The following is a 19,091-nucleotide window of genomic DNA, read 5'->3' as shown; positions in this document are numbered from 1 at the left end:
CTCTGCCTCCTTAATGCATTTCATTTTCTACACAAACTCTCCGAGACCCGCCTCAGCCAGTGGAGCCTGGCCGGTTCCCTCCGCCATAGTCTCTGTAGCACGGTAGCACCAGTGACTGCGCCCTGTTTCCCTTCTAAGTGCACTGCACGTACGTGTGTAGCCAGTACCCACAATGCGCGAACGAGTGTCCCTGCACACTTTAAGCAAAGCTATGCCCGCTTCCACAGCACCTTCTCTTTGTGCTCACCGTAAGGGAGAGGCTTTGGGCAGCGGCGGGAGTAAAGGAAGGGTTAGGGTACAGGGCAGGCAGAGTTACAGTTATCTTTAACACTAGGGTTAAGGTAAGGTTACGTAGCGCGAGCTGTGGTTATAGTATCTTTAGTTGGATGAGCTTAAAGGAAATTAGAAAAAAGTGATATAATGACGGTGCACATGGAGGCGTTGTACTGTATTGTAATGGCATTTATATAGCGCCTACTACTACCCCATATCAGGTGTTGATGGCAGGTGGAACGCTACTCTGTAACCTGGTGGTTATTCATTATTGCTGTACACGTTGGAGGTAGATCTGGGGAAATCAGCGTGCACTAGTGCACGCACATCCGTTCATCGCCTGAAGGTACGAGTTGAGGGCCTGATCTAAAGACATATATAGGAAGGTGGTCCTCGACACAATTTATGAGAAACAATTAATGTAAGTATTAGTTATTCACAACGAACAGATAATCAGATACAATCTGAACAACAACAGGAGATATATTATTAGCTTGTTATGCTAGAAATGCAATGTACCCAACACAACAGTATCAAGAGAATTTATACTGCAGTTTATTTACATATTCATAAAATGAACAATGGGAAAAATAGAAAAGGAGGTGCTCAAGTGATGAGAGAAAGAATAAGCTGAAGGCATAAGGTTTAGAATAATACAGTGCAACAAGGGAACAATTTACAATGCACTCAGTAAAGCCTACCCATACAATTTTATATACACTATTATACAAGGGGACAGGGAAATTGGTATAGGCTTTAAGAAAATAAAAGGGGGTGTAATCGTCGACGTTTCGACCCTGACGCAATACGGGGAAATCACGACCTCTGCTGCGGGTCTTCTTCAGGACAAAAGTGGGGAGGGGACGGGAGGGAAAGGAGCACCTGTAAGGAAAGTTTAAATACGGTTTAGATACAATTTCCATCTACAGGGGTTCTATGAGAGGGGAATTAAAAAGAGTGGTTGGGTACATTACCACAATAACAAGGTGGAGGTGTATCAGGCCAGATCAGTTGGACGGGTCACCTGCGAACGATAAGAACAAGGGGGAGACTGTCAGCCCATCTCCAAAGGCACAGTCATCCCACTTCAAACAAGCCAAACACAAAGTATTCGGCCCGGATCCGACTCACCTATGACTGGTGTGTCCGTTGATAATCAATTAGTAGAGTTGTTTTAAAACAGGGGAACGATATGAATCGTGCTGCATAAGGAAAAAGGGGGGACCAAATCAGTCACGGGACAATGTAAACTATAGAGCAATCAGGTCTCGAATAACAACTAAGAGCAACTCACCCTGGTCTGGTGACACAGTGGACGTGTAACCGGTCGCTCAAGGGACGGGTCAACGGTCGCTCATGGCGAGGAGGAATGGTCTATTTGAATTGACCTGTATTGGAACAAACAACCCGAGGTTTGAGTCCAACAACTCTGAAAAATGCGACTGCAAATGTCTAAAATTACGGAATACAGCCACGAAGGGTGTCTTTAAAAATTATAATTCGCATGATTTGCCTTAATTTGGTTCGTAAATCCCTGTATATAGTACTGGAAATCAGTTATTCAAGCACAGTTGCTCGTTATCGCAACATAGGTCCAGCACATCCCGTCTCTCACGTCCGGGAAAGACCACGTGACGGGCACCCCCAATCACATCTATTAGTATTAGACCAGACGCGTAAAAGTAAACAGAGAACTAACGACTAAACGCGTAAAGGTAAACAAGGGACTATGTTCCTTAGAGTCTCTAGTTGCGATTAGCGGTAAGAGGGGATGGATACCAGCTATAATTTGGATCGATTGACATTCGGTTCCCGATCGGACCATGTATTTCCATAAAACATATTTAAAAATTATAACGCATTGGGCATGCACCAATAATCAATATTAGTAAACATCAAATGACAAATTCAAGAGTGCAATTACATCTTAGCGCCAGTTCATTTACAAACGTGTCATCAAATTTCAAAAAACAAACAAAAACAATTATGTAAATGTTAAAACAGACAAAACAATACATTATTCAATCGAAATTGGCAGCATGTGTAGAAAACAATTACATGAGACGCTGTACCTATTGTCAGGCCAACATTGATCATTTATTACATTCCAATGGGAAATAAATCAATGGGGACAAAGATACGTTCATGCAGAATACTGATAATGGCAAGGAAAATCCACTCAAGAGGGATAATCAGCCATTTGGTATTAATGCCATCTGCCTCATTACTTCCTCCTGCTCATTCAGACCCTTACTTACAGTATCGAACATGTGCATCCATCTGCATTCACGAATGCTAATGGACTGAGCAAAATTGCTTCCCCGAGGGTTTGGGGTAACTTTCTCAATTACACACCACCTGAGACTCTCAGGGGGGGTGATTAAATTTGACAAAGTGTTCCACAAGGGGGGCTCCCTGCACCTTACAGCGTACCCTGCTGCAGTGCTGCAGGATGCGGGTTTTCACCTTCTGGGTGGTTTGCCCTATGTACATGAAGAACCCCTGTAGATGGAAATTGTATCTAAACCGTATTTAAACTTTCCTTACAGGTGCTCCTTTCCCTCCCGTCCCCTCCCCACTTTTGTCCTGAAGAAGACCCGCAGCAGAGGTCGTGATTTCCCCGTATTGCGTCAGGGTCGAAACGTCGACGATTACACCCCCTTTTATTTTCTTAAAGCCTATACCAATTTCCCTGTCCCCTTGTATAATAGTGTATATAAAATTGTATGGGTAGGCTTTACTGAGTGCATTGTAAATTGTTCCCTTGTTGCACTGTATTATTCTAAACCTTATGCCTTCAGCTTTTTCCTTCTCTCATCACTTGAGCACCTCCTTTTCTATTTTTCCCATTGTTCATTTTATGAATATGTAAATAAACTGCAGTATAAATTCTCTTGATACTGTTGTGTTGGGTACATTGCATTTATAGCATAACAAGCTAATAATATATCTCCTGTTGTTGTTCAGATTGTATCTGATTATCTGTTCGTTGTGAATAACTAATACTTACATTAATTGTTTCTCATAAATTGTGTCGAGGACCACCTTCCTATATATACAATTACCCAGGTCCTGTTGACTTATTGGGTCTACCCCATTGTTTTCAATGATCTCTTGAGCAGGGATTCCTGCGAGGGTTGTCTTTGTTTATATTTGTTTGTATTATTTGTATGGTTGTACATTTGGAAGCTGTTAGGACATGTCAGAGAACGAGACACTGACTTATAGCGAAGACTATATCAAAAACCTAATAGAGGTACAGGGAAGTGGTAGTTTCTTGGGTCGAATAACAACCCCGATCGACTCAACATTAAATGATAAAATAAACAAACTAGAAAGACTTGAAAAAAAGCTCATCAGAACAAGATTACATGGACACTCACTCACTCAATATCTACAAGCGAATGTTATACCAGTAGGTTTGCAGGTTCGTAATGAGCCTGCGATCTTTGTAGATAACCCTAAATTTAAGGGCAAATTTAGCTTCATCTCAAACAACTGTTCAAGACATTGGATGGTCTTAGGGGTGGAAACTGCTTTGGAGGAAGTTGAGCGTCTAGTAAAAGAAATAGGAGATCTAAGAAAAGAAATCATAGAAGACTCAGCTTTACTTAATGCTAAAGAAGCCCTAGAGCGATTGGAGAAAACATTGAAGGAATTTGACATTTTCACTCAATCCATTAAGTTGGACAAGTTATCTAAAGACATAAAATTCTTTGATAAGAAAACTGTCTACCTGTACTTAGCAGAAGGTTACTACAATCAGGAATCCCAGGGGAGATATAGTACTAAAGGTAGGGGTGGATATAGGAGGTACAATACTTTCTCCAACTCCTCTGTAAGTAGTGGATCTGATTCCGAGCAACCAACTACCAGTGCATCTGCACAACAGGACCCGCAACCTGATTTTTTAGAGCAGGACCCATGGCAAGAGCAACGTGGCAGTGGCCGCCCCTGGGGTCGCTCCAGGGGACGGGGTCATACCAACTGGAATCAGGGCAGAGGGCAAATGAATTGGAATCAGGGGCGTACACGACCGGGGAAACAGGTCCATTTCCGACAGGAGTCGCATGGCGAAATTCAAACCCGCAAACAACACTACAGGTGGTAGAGCACCAAAGTTTGGTCAATCAACCCAGCCCTTTGATCAATCTCTCTAATCATGTCCTGACTAATGATGAACAAAAAATCCTTGAGAAGGGTTTATCGTTTGTTCCGACGAATTTGCCGAATAGTTTCAATTTAAAATTGGAGCTCTATCAGTTCTTTCGTAAAGTACGCTTGAAACATTTTTTCAATAAAATACCACACCAACCGGTATTTAGGAATACTGGTTTGAGACCACCTTCCACTTTTACACCTCCCCCTCAGAAGATGCCACACAAATTGTTGGCGTATGAACAAATCGTGATGGGGGATGTAAACAAACTATTGACGGATAAGAAATATGTTAAATATAATGTTTCTAAACAGGAACGGACAGCCCTCCAAAATCTGAAGCAAAATCAGGACATAGTGATTAAGCCCGCCGACAAAGGCGGGGCGATTGTCATTCAGAATAGGGACGACTACACAAAAGAAATCCGAAACCAACTATCGGTGGCTGCAAACTATATGAAATTACCTGCCAATCCCACCAAGGACATTGCCCTTGCCATCAAAGCGGTGACAGATAATGCTCTTCACGAGGGCTTTATCACAAAACATGAACATGAGTACCTTAATAACACTCACCCTCGCCTACCAACGATTTACACCTTACCCAAGGTGCATAAAAGGCTTAACAACCCACCTGGGAGACCCATTATATCTGGGCGCGGTTCAATTCTTGAACCGCTTTGCAAATTCATTGACATCTTTATTAAACCTATAGCAGAGAACACAGCTTGCTATCTTAGGGACACTATGCAGGTGATCAAGTTGGTGGACGAGAAAGTATTTGATTCCACACAGGAGTTATTGGTAACAATGGATATTACCTCCTTGTATACCAACATCCCGCAACATGCTGCCTTGGAGGTAATAAGAACTGTTTTGGAAGATAGAATCAGGCCACATCGAGTCCCCAACAAGTTTATAATAGATCTTTTGGAGATCGCCATGAAACGTAATTTCTTTATTTTTGATGGAGATTACTTCGTGCAGATAAATGGCGTAGCTATGGGGGCGAGTTTTGCCCCAAACTTGGCAGTTATTTATATGGACCATTTTGAACACGATTTAGTCCTCTGTGAGAACAATCCACATAGAGAGAACATCACCCTATGGCGTCGCTATATCGACGACGTTCTTCTCATGTGGAAAGGCTCAAAAAATGATCTACTTACCTTTCATAACTGGCTAAATGGGAGAGATAATAACATTCAGTTCACCATGGAATGTAGCAATCAAGCCATACATTTCTTAGACATCACTATTAAGGTGGAAGAAGGCGTTTTGCACACGACTCTGTTAAGAAAACCGACAGAAAAGAACACTCTGTTGAGATACTCTAGCCACCACCCCCGCAACCTCAGGGACAATCTCCCTTATGGACAGTTCCTGAGGTTGCGGAGAAATTGTAGTTGCAAGGTGGACTATTTTTCTGAATCTTCCATCCTGATGACCAGGCTGGTGGAGAGGGGTTACCCTAGAAGTTTGGTAAAAAAGGCCAGAAAAAGAGCATGTTTTGCCACAGAGAGGTATTGCTAGACCCTAAAATAAGGAAGGAGAATGATGATGGGAGGTTGATTTGTGTTACAACGTTTAATACCAGGAGTACAGAGATCAAAAGGGTCATTAACAACCATTGGCATCTGGTGGCAGAAGAGACAGGCCTGCCGGATCCCCCAATGCATGCCTTCCGTAAGGGAAGGAGTGTGAGAGACTATGTTGTGCACTCTATGCTACACAAGAAAAGTGCGGAAGCACAGACTACACTATGGAACCTCCCCACTGTAGTAGGCCACTTCAAATGTGGATCATGCAAGGCTTGCACTATGGCGATGGAAATTAAGGAATGCACATATAATGGTTACACTCATACCCTGCAAAGCCACACCAATTGTAACACCATGGGGGTAATATATGCCATCCTCTGCCCCTGTGACTTCATGTACATAGGGCAAACCACCCAGAAGGTGAAAACCCGCATCCTGCAGCAATGCAGCAGGGTACGCTGTAAGGTGCAGGGAGCCCCCCTTGTGGAACACTTTGTCAAATTTAATCACCCCCCTGAGAGTCTCAGGTGGTGTGTAATTGAGAAAGTTACCCCAAACCCTCGGGGAGGCAATTTTGCTCAGTCCATTAGCATTCGTGAATGCAGATGGATGCACATGTTCGATACTGTAAGTAAGGGTCTGAATGAGCAGGAGGAAGTAATGAGGCAGATGGCATTAATGCCAAATGGCTGATTATCCCTCTTGAGTGGATTTTCCTTGCCATTATCAGTATTCTGCATGAACGTATCTTTGTCCCCATTGATTTATTTCCCATTGGAATGTAATAAATGATCAATGTTGGCCTGACAATAGGTACAGCGTCTCATGTAATTGTTTTCTACACATGCTGCCAATTTCGATTGAATAATGTTGTATTGTTTTGTCTGTTTTAACATTTACATAATTGTTTTTGTTTGTTTTTTGAAATTTGATGACACGTTTGTAAATGAACTGGCGCTAAGATGTAATTGCACTCTTGAATTTGTCATTTGATGTTTACTAATATTGATTATTGGTGCATGCCCAATGCGTTATAATTTTTAAATATGTTTTATGGAAATACATGGTCCGATCGGGAACCGAATGTCAATCGATCCAAATTATAGCTGGTATCCATCCCCTCTTACCGCTAATCGCAACTAGAGACTCTAAGGAACGTAGTCCCTTGTTTACCTTTACGCGTTTAGTCGTTAGTCCTCTGTTTACTTTTACGCGTCTGGTCTAATACTAATAGATGTGATTGGGGGCGCCCGTCACGTGGTCTTTCCCGGACGTGAGAGACGGGATGTGCCGGACCTATGTTGCGATAACGAGCAACTGTGCTTGAATAACTGATTTCCAGTACTATATACAGGGATTTACGAACCAAATTAAGGCAAATCATGCGAATTATAATTTTTAAAGACACCCTTCGTGGCTGTATTCCGTAATTTTAGACATTTGCAGTCGCGTTTTTCAGAGTTGTTGGACTCAAACCTCGGGTTGTTTGTTCCAATACAGGTCAATTCAAATAGACCATTCCTCCTCGCCATGAGCGACCGTTGACACGTCCCTTGAGCGACCGGTTACACGTCCACTGTGTCACCAGACCAGGGTGAGTTGCTCTTAGTTGTTATTGGAGACCTTATTGCTCTATAGTTTACATTGTCCCGTGACTGATTTGGTCCCCCCTTTTTCATTATGCAGCACGATTCATATCGTTCCCCTGTTTTAAAACAACTCTACTAATTGATTATCAACGGACACACCAGTCATAGGTGAGTCGGATCCGGGCCGAATACTTTGTGTTTGGCTTGTTTGAAGTGGGATGACTGTGCCTTTGGAGATGGGCTGACAGTCTCCCCCTTGTTCTTATCGTTCGCAGGTGACCCGTCCAACTGATCTGGCCTGATACACCTCCACCTTGTTATTGTGGTAATGTACCCAACAACTCTTTTTAATTCCCCTCTCATAGAACCCCTGTAGATGGAAATTTTATCTAAACCGTATTTAAACTTTCCTTACAGGTGCTCCTTTCCCTCCCGTCCCCTCCCCACTTTTGTTCTGAAGAAGACCCGCAGCAGAGGTCGTGATTTCCCCGTATTGCGTCAGGGTCGAAACGTCGACGATTACACCCCCTTTTATTTTCTTAAAGCCTATACCAATTTCCCTGTCCCCTTGTATAATAGTGTATATAAAATTGTATGGGTAGGCTTTACTGAGTGCATTGTAAATTGTTCCCTTGTTGCACTGTATTATTCTAAACCTTATGCCTTCAGCTTTTTCCTTCTCTCATCACTTGAGCACCTCCTTTTCTATTTTTCCCATTGTTCATTTTATGAATATGTAAATAAACTGCAGTATAAATTCTCTTGATACTGTTGTGTTGGGTACATTGCATTTATAGCATAACAAGCTAATAATATATCTCCTGTTGTTGTTCAGATTGTATCTGATTATCTGTTGGTTGTGAATAACTAATACTTACATTAATTGTTTCTCATAAATTGTGTCGAGGACCACCTTCCTATATATACAATTACCCAGGTCCTGTTGACTTATTGGGTCTACCCCATTGTTTTCAATGATCTAAAGACAGGCAGCCCCTGCGTGACGTGGACACATCCTGCAGTGGGGGTGGGGGAAGGCTTGGTGATATGTGGGTGAGCAGAGCTCACGTTTAAACTGCCGTATCTCTCGACTCCAAATGGCGTGCATTCATTATATACATTTTCTGAATGTTCTAAAAGAGTTTGGCTATTGAACAGATCGTGATCCAGCAGGTTTGTTGAGATAAGAGGAGGCGCTCGCACAACACAAATCAACGTTCACGTGAAGCCGTGCACAAGGAAACATTGCACCTAGCCTAGGTCCTAGATGTCCCCCACGCAGTGCCAACTACAAAACTTAAACAGCAGCGGCCGAAATAAATACTCGAGTGAGGGGAGGGGGGGGGGGCGCGACCCGTGGGTGGAGAATACAAATCCACCAGCATTAAAATGTTTAAAAGTACACGTACCTGAGGGCTAGGATACAACCTCCGCTCTGGCCTGTTCTGGTGGGCCCGCTACGCTTGTTCCTGCTGCAGGAAGCAGCCAGCAGGCAGCTTCCCTCCCCTACGCAACGCAAGGGAAGCAGCGCCGGCCAATCACTGAGTACATGGAGCAGGGCTAATACTGCCCATAATGAGACCCGGCTCCCCCGGGTCTCTGCCTGTGTGGGTGCAAGGAGAGGAGTCGGAGGGAAGGGCCTACTGCGTGTGTGCGCATGCGTGGGCAAGTCATAAAAATGACTTGTCCTAAATGCGCACACACTTCTGCTGCCCCCTGCCCTCCTTGCCACGCTGCTGCCTGCTATCTGCTAGCCCAGCCTGCCGGCTGCCACTCACTGCCGCAGGGCAGGCCCGCCCCCCACACCCTTCCACGATGACGTCACTATAGTTAGTGACTCCGACCGACGGCGACCTCTCAAGGCAAATGCTGACTCGGTAATCATATGTATGCAGTGACGGTCGTCCATGGCTAGTGGGGCAACGCCCCAACGCCCCCAATGGACGAACCGCCACTGACTGGCGGTGTGGTCCTGGGAAACTTACGGCCTGGATTGCCGGAGTTACATCGAGTGGAAGTTCTTGGCCTAACGCTGACCGAGAGCCGGGACCTCGAGTACTGACCCTGCCGGGTTGCAGTGCAACAACGGCAGCCGGGGGATCCAGACACGGTCCGGTCGATAGAAGTGGAAAGCAACCTGCCCCTGGATTGGTGGAGAGCCTGCGGTTCTACCCGCATTGTGGAGGTGTAACGATCCTGTGAGTGGCTGAGAGGTCGGGGGTCCACTTCTCGGCATTCCCTTCCCGCCGGGGTGGGGCCCCCTTCCGAGAGGCCCTATCGTTGCTGGACTGTGTGCCTCCTGCCCCCGCCTGCCCTCATCACACTTCGGTCCCTGGGGGAATCGGGTGACCCGAAGTGCGCATTGATGTCTGGAGTCGATCAGTTTGCGGCGGTGCGGGGTGAAGAAGAGCCATCATTGCGAACCGTGATGGCCGCCATTAAGGGTCTGTGCTCCTACATGGTTGCTCTTTCACATAAGTCGATCGTGGATGACACCGAAACTGCCCGATCGCATAAGGACTTTGATCTGTCTGGTCCCCCTAAGCGAGCCATTTCTCCCACTTTGATCCCGGAATCTACGACTCGAGGCCCATCTAGTGTCGAAGCCTGGATAGCAATGTCTGTACTGCTGTGTGCGGCTGAACCCGCCGCCATGGTGTATCGCCCGCCCACGTTGGCGAGTCCACCTGTGGTCGTGTTCACGTGCTCGTCCCCCTATGACTTTGACACTGTGACCAACGGAAACAGCGAACATCTATCGATCATGAGAGCTGTGCAGTGTGGTGGAGTATGGAATGGTCGGGATCTGGTCGTACCGTGGCAAGTGTCATGGCGGCTGAGGATTGTGGTGGACGGTGGATATCCGTTGGACTCGCCGCACAGATTCGTGGACTGGCTGAACTTTTGATCTATCCTGTGAATATGCGGGTGCGGAACTCATGGTGAACACTCGTAGAGGTCAAGGGTGAGACTGGCGTTCGACTCGGATGCTAGGGGTTTGTGAGGGACCCGGGATCCGCCATATTCTTGTATCAGGGGGCGGGGCGGTGTAGGACGTCTTTCCTGGGTTCTACCGAATTTACTTTGCTTTGCTGCTGATTGTTTAATGGCCAGGACTGTACGTTGCAGGAGGGGGGTAGTGCGACCGGGGATGCGTGGTTCTCCTCCTCCTTTAACTTTTCTTTTCTTTCTTTTTCTGTGTTTTCTTCCTTTATAAATCTCTTTTCACTATATTTCGGGTTTTTGGTCGCTGGGCGATAGGCACGCTGCTAGGGGGGTAGGCCGTAGCCATCTGCAGGGGTGCGGGGTGGGGTATTTTTGGTTTTCCGTTCTCTGTTTCTATGGCCTTTTTCTCTTCTTTTAGTTTGACTGGACTTCCTTTTTCTCTCTCCCTGGGTTGGGGGTCAGTTTATCGAGTTACTGTTTGGACTTTTTGGGCGGTGCTGGGACTGTGGCCGCTCAGTCTCTCCTGTCATTGGATTCATCGGGTGGGGCATTAGTCGGGAGTTTTCAGAAATGTGTGCTTGCTTATATTGTTCGCTTCAAAATGTTGTCGTCTCTGCAGTTGGACATGCTTCCCTGCCCACCCGGTGATTGTATCTACTTTAGATCCTGTAGCCGGCCCCCTCCTGTTCTCTTTTCTCTTTCCATCTCGTTAACATGTGGAACTGTATTACGTACTTACCGTGTATATCCTGTTTTATTTTTAAAAATTGTCCTCTCTAATCCTGAGATGATCTCCTGGGTGTGCCGAAAAAGTCTGATTTTCTAATTTTTGCTGCCATGCCTCCGGGATGTTTGGCTGAATAGCTGTGTGCAACCTTTTCTAAATAAAGGTCCTCCAAAAAAAAAAAAAAAAAAAAAAAAAAAAAAGAATACTGAAGGCCAACAGACAGTTTGGATAAGGATTAGTGAGTCGGACCGATTCCTGGAATTGACTTCACCTCAAGGATAGAGGTGTCAATTGATACGTGACAGCACGAAGGGCAAGAGTTCTCTGTTCGCCGTGCAACACAAAATGGCGTTGCAACACAAAATGGAGTCGGAACCAGATTCCCTCAATGCTGACTGCATTTCCACTTCATGAAGTCTCACCACTGGCAAGCACAGCTCAATTTACATGTTGAAAAAGGAGTTGTAAACAGCCTAAGGTCTGTGAGCAGGTGGCAATGGAGTAGGAGCAGTTGTCCTGTAACAAAAGGGGATTTCGAGCCAGTGTGCTGGAGAATAAATGGGAATGAGCCTCTGGTGTGATGTGGAAATGAAATGGAGCCTGCAGTGACAGGGAGGAGGTGAAGTGGAATGGAGCGTTTTCTTATGAGTAGAGAAAAGTGGAACATGTAGAGTATGGTAGGAGAGTAGCTGTGCAGACAGAACAGCCTGCTGATGGCTTGAAATGTGAGGTAAAATAGGTATGTAGCTAAAGGTGGGTGACTAATATAGCAAGAGTTCTGGAGCCAGCTTGTGGTGAAAGATTGGAAGCAAAAGGAAATGGTATTGCTGGTGACAGAGTGGATGCCACAAGGCAAGCCTTTACCTGTGATGAGAAAATGGCAATGAAAGAATTGGGGAAATAGTGAAACAAAATGGAAGACTGCATTGTGAGAGAATATATGAAAGGGAACATGTAGGCTGTGAAGGGAGAGCAGGGGGAAATCATGGAGAGTTCAAGAACTAGAGTATAAAGGGAATTTATGCTATACTGTAAATGTTGAGAGAAGGAACTCATAACTCTGGGTAATGTGTATGGGGATATGAAAGCCTATGGTATGTGATAATAAAGGAACAAATAGGTTTAGCACCCATCGGCCGGCACATCCATTTAGACAACAGTTGGGACAAGTTGATATCTTGTCAGGACAAGTAGATTTCGATTGCTTTTTGTCCTTTGACAAGTAGACGATTTTAAAAATTCCACAACCCTGTGGAGGTATAGGATAAAAGCTTATTAGAAATATCAAATTTTTGGGAAGAGGGATACTGGGAGGGAGATTTAATGCAAGCATGGCAATCTTCCTACTCTATTCTACACACAGTGGTGAAACCCACCTCACTTAAAAGAAATCACCTGTTTACAACTCATAGGGTGTATTGGTCTCCGGCTCGGCTCTCAAGAGTGACTGGGAATGATTGTGTATATCCGAAGTGTGTGCTTTCTTTGGCAGATGACCTACATATGTTCATGCAGGTGCCAAAGATTGTACCCTTTTGAATGTCGGTGTGCAACTTCATAGAGGAAGTGACCGGTCAATGGACAGAGTTAAGCCCTCGACCTTTATTCTATGGGTTATGTTCAGAAGCAGGCCTACGAGTAAATCCCATCATAACAAAATGTGTTTTCTATGTGGTCCTGTTGGCGAGGTGGGAGATTTGCAGACTATGAAAATCCGAAACCTCCCCCTCTTGCTGTTGACTGCTTTAGAAGCATTAAGTTTACGAGTCATATCGATAATACTTGCGATACCAAAAGTTTGGAGAAGGTTTGGGCACTGTTGGTAGCTTGGAAACAACAGCTAAGCGGGTTAAATGATTAAGCCCTACATGCTGGAGGTCCGGTTCCCCTCCATTTCTTTCTCATTATGGGAGGGAGATGAATGTGAAAACAGCAGCATTCTTTGCGGGGACATGCTTATATGCCCTCTTTCGAGGGGTAAGAGCTATACCAGTAAGAAAGGTGGTGGAATGAGGACAAAAACAAATAGATATTAGATGAAATATTCAAGATGGTTTTATCCCTGGAGCTTGGATGCTTTGCAATGGTTTGGGCATTTTTTGTTCTGCATGGCATAGCAAACATGCCAGTGTAACATTACCCCACTTCATGCAGAGTTAATGGAGCTCTAGATTGTGGAGTTTGCGTTTGTGGTAATCTGATAATGAGTGACTGAGGGAGTCTGCCCGTTTGCTTGAAATGAATGGAAGATGTTGATATATCCACTGCTACGCATACCCCAATCCCATGTTGTGCCTTCTCAGTCAGAGTTTGGATCTCCTTCCTCCTTGGTTAGCAGTGTAGTACACAGAGGTTGTCTTGGTGAATGATTAGAACAGGTGGGTTTGCAAGTCATGGCAGAAAAGTCTGTAGAACAAATCATATAGCTAGCAGCTTCAATATACTGAAGTGAAGGAATTTTTTTCCTGATCACATGTCTTTTGTGGATAGTTCTTGCACATGTCCCAACCTTCCACAGAGGTATACCTTGTCTTATCTGACCTGGTAGTGCCTGTCCTAAAAAAACCTTTTCAATAAAATATATGTGTGTGGTGAGCCTATTCCAAGGTCCTGGTCTGAGGCTACAGTAACTCCGATTTTAAAAGCCGACACAGACCCAATAAGGTCTGTTGTTGGAGGAAAATGGTGGCCTGTGTTGAGGTTTTATGGAACTTATCACCACAGCAGAGCTTTTTTCAGGTGACTAATAACTCTTGTAACATTTCACAAGTTTACTGCTTATGAAACTCCCACTACAGTTGTACAGGTCTCATCCATAGGCAATACATTAAAATAATGTATTAAAAGACGAGCAACCCAAATGTCCATGTGGATTTGGGTATCTAAGTCAGACTTACACAATTGTGCACTAGGAACTCATTTCCAACATTTATCAGTAATATAGCATACTCACTGTTGTGGTTAGGACCAGAGCAGATCAGTACATGTGTTAGGTTTCAGTCATCGAGAATAGTATTTACTGCACATTGTAGATCAACAAATGAAGCAATATGATGTGTAGAGTGAAACCCAAGTGAAATACAATAACTAAGAAAAACGTGAAAAGGTGCTAATGGTACAAGGTATATTAGTTTGGCAAATAACCATATAATGTATCATTTCTAGAAAATATAGCAGCACTATGTTAAAGTCACATAGTGCTGTAATCATAAATGGTTTGTCTGCAGAGATGTCAAAGGCGTTTTGACCCTATTAAGAGGAAAGTGTTTCTTCAGGACCAGGATTAACCTGGGGAAACCTATCAAGAAATTGAAAGAATAGGTACTAAACCACTGCTATAGTATGTAATAAGGAGGTAATGAATAAAAAGGAGGAATGAAACCTACCAATCTCCAAGAAGAATAAATGGAGAGGATCCTAATGGGAGCACAGTCCAAGATAGATTTGTAAATAAGTGCCAACTGATGTACGCATATAACAGGTAATAAATGCTCTCGGGCAGAGTCTTGGCATAAGAGAAGGGTAAAATGTAAAACATTTTTTTTTAAAAAACATTTGAAATTGCTAATAGACTGCCTGAATAAGTTTTTTTTAAATTCAAAAAAACGCTTACCTGTGATATGAATATGGCACACTGTATAGTAGGGAAATAGGAGCACATATATGTACAGAGAGGACCAATAGGTTATCACTGTCATTTGGGATGTCGATCTATGTAAACACCAAGTACAATTATGGTGCCGAAATGAAGGCGCTGAGTGTCGTCACAGGTGGGTGTGGTACTAGGGAGGGGCCATGGGAACAGGGCCCAGGGAGAACTAGTGTGACAGGAGCTGTCAAGGAATCGGATAAAAAGATACTCCCTGGGGCAGTTAGGACTAGCGAGAAATACTCCAACTGTAATAGAGGGGAACATGAATCATAATAATACCTTTAAGAATCCCACATCAAAAATCAAACACAGCTATTGTTTACAAAGCCATATTGTACGGTAAAAAATCTCTTGTGATCACTGTGCATGCTATTAATGTTTCTCTTGACACAATATAACTGTTGTTAGTTCATCTTTGACCTTACACTAACCTAGAGTAACAAATTTACTGATCGCCTCTGGTTCTAACCACCACAGTGATTATGCTGTATTACTGATAAATGTGGAAAATGATTTCCATTTAAAATGAAATGAGCCAGGTGCAAGGTGACATGAAAGCCAGAAAGATTTTGAATGCTCTGACCGCGATTGCTTGGAATCTGGGGGAGTTATCAACTACCGCCTGTAGCTTGTGGGTTATTCCACTGACTGAAATACTTGTCCTGGAGTGTTCCCAGATAGTGGATCCTTGTAGTAGGACAGATACATTTCTAAAAGTGGAAAGTAAGGCCTAACGGATGGAAGAGAATAATAAAAGCCTTTGTGAAGGCGCTAGCTCAGAACATAGTGCTTTTATCAGCCAATCAGCCAGGTATGGCAATAAACGAGGGCCCAGTCTATGAAGAAAGGCTAGACCTGAAACTGGACCCTCAATAGTCAGAGAGCGAATTTTAGGTAAAAGAAAGGGTTCTGTATTCATGGTGCTGCTTGGTCACTGAAAAGTTCAAATAGTGTGATATTTTGGGCATATTGAACATGGAAGTAGGTATACCATGGATCTAGGGAGGTGAGTAACTCTCCTTCTTGCAGCAAGAGAAACCCATTTTAAAGGATTACTGTTCAAAAGGACGATTTTTGAGAAATGTGTTGAGCCCTCAAACGGTGAAGAATTGGATGCTATTCCATGGTCTACTTTATCATCGGAGTAAAAGCACAGGTTTCTCTGGGACTGGGAACCTTCTGAATTGCTCTTTTGAAGAGGATGGGGATCATCCACAGCAGCTCCTGAAGGTGCAAGTGATGGTCCTTTGCTGGAGGAAGACAACGTGGCCTGGGGTGGGAGAAGGGTGAGCCCACAGTTTGTACCATCCAGTGATTAGTTGTTATCTTCCTGCATTCAGACGAAAGTGAGAGCTCCTGCCCTCCCTGGTCTGTCAGGTGGGTGGTGACAAAGGCAACATTAGGAAGTCAGGCACTCTTGGTGCTCTTAGAGGGTTACTGGATTTTCCCTCTATTTTTTTTAAAAAAAACTTTATTGACAGGAAGGAATAGTGGTTAATCAGTTGCATACATTCTTCCGGCAATCGTTACATATCGTGTAAATTATCATTTCTACATTTGATGATCGACATTTCGGTAGCAAGGACTGTGTTGCCTGCGGCAACCCGAGTCTTGTATATACATCAATCGTCTGTTACAGTGTGTAAATTGCAGTCCTCTGATAACCCCTCCCTCCTATATCAGTGATGGCAACATCTCTTTTTATTCAAAACATTATCAACAACCTTCCCAACTTACCCCCCCAACCATATGTCATCGTAACCCCTTTGTTTCACCCACATCTCGTAGTAGCCTGTGTCTCTACTTGCACTTTGGAATATGGCCAGGTTAGTGCCGCCAATGTCTCGTTGTCCCGTTATTGAGGTACCTGCCACGCCTCCATTCAGTTACTCCTCCTCCCCCTCCGAGTCTAAGTCCTCTCCCTCTGGTAAGGGTTCACAGATTTCCCCTCTGTACATGTTCCACGCCGCCCAAACTTTGTTCCACTTCCGGGGTGCTGCCCGAAGTACGTAAACTGCTCTCTCTGTCACCATTAGGATGTCCATGTTTTTGGCCCATCTCCTGGCGGTGGGTACGTCAGGCGCTCCCCATTTCTGCGCTATATCCTGCTTAGCCACTGTCATAGCCAATGATGCCCAAATCAGTTCGCATCTACCCAAATCATTGGGGTCCCAGATGTTTAAAAGGCATTTGCGTGGTTCAGGTAATATGGAAAGTTTAAGGGCCTGGGAGATTGAGCGGAGTATCTGTCTCCAGAATTCGCGTATTTGTGGGCATTCCCATAGTGTGTGTATCAGTGTCCCCTCCTCCCCGCAGCCTCTCAAACAGAAGGGGTGTAGTGCTCTCTGTATTTTATGCAACAGTGTCCTGGTGTAGTAGATGCGGTGTAGGATTTTAAGTTGTACCAGTCTGAGCTTACTAGAGATTCCAACCTCCTTCGGGGAGGCCAGCGCCTCATTCCATTCGAATTCATCTGTCTCACCTAGTTCCCTTTCCCATTTTTCTTTAAGTTTTAGCGTTGGGTCTTTGAGATTGTTGATCAGTTTTTTATATGTAAGGGAGGTGGCGCTTTGGAGCATGAATTCCGTTAGCAGTCTGTCCTCCAACGGGGAGGAGTCCGGTAGAGTGGTGCCTGTAGGGATTGCCTGCAGTAATGCATGTCTAATTTGGACATATCTAAATGTCTCGGTGGGACCAAGGTTGTACTGTTGTTGTAGGTGCGGAAACGGTATTACTGAGTCATTGTCCCAGAGGTCTCCTACTGTAGAGATGCCGATGGAATCCCACCGCTCAAACCCCTTACAGCCCCTCAGGTTCCCCAATGCCTTCGTGTCCCACAGGGGCGTCATTTTGGTGATTCGACCTGCCCATCCCAGACGGGCCTGTGCCATGTGCCATAGGGCCGCCGTGTGTTTGGTCGGACCAATCAGGGTCTTCAGTTGTGACTTGTTGTAGAGCACGGACAGCATACAGTCCGTCCCAAGTTGTGACCAATCCGCCCGCTAGGCCGGGTCGTCTTTTGGGGCGTGGATCCAGTAGTTTATAATTTTGAGTTGGGCCGCCCAGTAATATAGTTGAATGTTGGGGAGCGCTATGCCCCCCTCGTACCAGCTTTTTACCAGCTTGTCGTACGCTATACGCGCCGGGCCTGTATTCCAGAGCAGGGCAGTAACCAGCGCCACAATCTGTTTGAAGTAACGCGGTGGTACCAGGTGTGGAGTATTTTCCAGGACATAGAGGAGCCTCGGGAGTGCCATCATCTTGTACAATGCCGCCCTTCCCAGTAGGGTCAGGGGCAGGGCCGCCCAATGTTTAACATCTGCTCGCAGACGATCTATGGGTGGTTTTAGGTTGTTAACAAAAAAGTCTGCTTCCACGCTTGTGATGACGATACCTAAGTATTTGAAAGAGGCCGATGTCGTAAGCAGTGGACAGTTCCCCTGTAGTCTCGGCGCCGGGCCTTTTAACGTATATAAGGTGGATTTCGACCAATTGAGAGTGTAGCCCGATGCTCGCCCGTGCGTGTCACATAGGTCTAGCAGGGCTGGGATGCCGGTATCAGGTGCGGTCATATAGATGAGCATGTCGTCTGCGTATAGCGAGACTTTGTCCTCCCACCCCTCCTCCCATTTGATGCCTGCGAACAGGGGTGTGGATCTGATCCGGATGGCCAGAGGTTCCAGCACCAGTGCGAAGAGCAGGGGGGACAGGGGGCAGCCCTGTCTAGTTCCCCTGCCCAGTGGGAATCTCGGCGATATGTGGCCATTGGCTACCACCTGTGCGACGGGTTTCGTATAAAGCAGCCGTATCCATGCTATGTATTTCGGCCCAAATCCCATACGTTCCAGTACCACGAAGAGATATTCCCACTCTACCAGGTCGAACGCCATTTTAGCGTCGAGAGAGAGAATCACAGCCTGCTCCGTGAGGAGGTGCGCTCGGGCTAACACTCTGTGTATTCTTCTTAGATTCATCGCAGTGCTTCGGTGGGGCATAAAGCCCGACTGTTTCCCTCTATTTTTGAAGGCATCTGGTAGCTTTGGGCTTGTCCTCTGCCTGATGTGTAATCCTGATAATATCCTGTCTGTAGGGATACTATTGAGAAGTCCAGCTGCCAAACTAACTGAACAAACCGTTCTAATTCCTGTTATATTCTTAAGCCACGAAAGGAAAAGGTTTGCTCTGGAGGCTTCTCAGGAAACTAT

Source organism: Lissotriton vulgaris, chromosome 2_1 (assembly GCF_964263255.1).
Source record: "Lissotriton vulgaris chromosome 2_1, aLisVul1.2, whole genome shotgun sequence".
Lineage (NCBI taxonomy): Eukaryota > Metazoa > Chordata > Amphibia > Caudata > Salamandridae > Lissotriton > Lissotriton vulgaris.
Note: the sequence above shows the minus strand (reverse complement) of the source record.